Genomic DNA, 836 nt, shown 5'->3' with positions numbered 1-836 from the left:
CTAAGTAGTTTATCCTTTTTTCCTCATATCCTATCACTACCCTACACGATCATGGGTGATAAGTCCATTCATGATTTTTCTACACCCTCGGCTGCTAATGTAGCCACCAGACCCAATGTTATCAATGGGGACACTAACTTTGAGCTTAAGCCAGTGTTAATTACGATGGTTCAAGCTAGTCTGTTCTATGGGAAAGCCCACAAGGATGCAAATACTCACCTCCAACATTTCTTGGAGATTTGTAGCACATTCAACATTAAGGGAGTGATCCAAGAGGCTATAGTCTTCGCCTTTTCCCCTTCTCTTTGTTAGGAAAGGCTAAGCAATGGTTTTACTCTAACCGCAACGCTGTAGATACCTAGGACAAGTGTTCCAATGCTTTCCTAGTTAAGTTTTTGCCCATGGGGAAGACTAATGCTCTACGCAATAAAATCTCTAGTTTTTGACAACTAGCAGACGAATCGATTTCCAAAGCCTAGGAACGAATGCAAGAGTACGTCTCTGTATGCCCACACCATGGCATGGAAGACTAGCTTTTGATCCAGAATTTCTACCATGGATTAGTGCTGTTAGATAGGAGCCATTTAGATGCTGCTGTTGGTGGTGCATTCTTTTCGCTAAGTGTTGCGGATGCAAAGACACTGATCGAGAAGATGGTCTCCAACCAAAGATGGAGCGACGATCGACTCCAACCCCGTAAACGAGGTATGCATTCAATTAAAGAAATTGACATGCTTGCAGCTAAGATAGATCTGCTCGCAAAGCGAGTGGAACATTATGAGAAGGTGAGTGCCTAAGAGACACTCAAAGTCATGGATTCCCACATGACTTGTGAA

The 836-nt window shown here is 43.2% G+C and overlaps 1 non-coding gene across 1 annotated transcript; it reads right to left on the bottom strand.

The window, feature by feature from the left end:
* Nucleotides 1-414: 414 nt before the first annotated feature.
* On the bottom strand, nt 415-523 carry LOC136514589 (small nucleolar RNA R71). Its single transcript, XR_010773744.1, has one exon. It is a non-coding gene; the product is annotated as a small nucleolar RNA R71 (small nucleolar RNA).
* Nucleotides 524-836: the final 313 nt, after the last annotated feature.

Source organism: Miscanthus floridulus, chromosome 16 (genome assembly GCF_019320115.1).
Source record: "Miscanthus floridulus cultivar M001 chromosome 16, ASM1932011v1, whole genome shotgun sequence".
Lineage (NCBI taxonomy): Eukaryota > Viridiplantae > Streptophyta > Magnoliopsida > Poales > Poaceae > Miscanthus > Miscanthus floridulus.
This window is presented reverse-complemented; position numbering and strand designations above follow the sequence as displayed.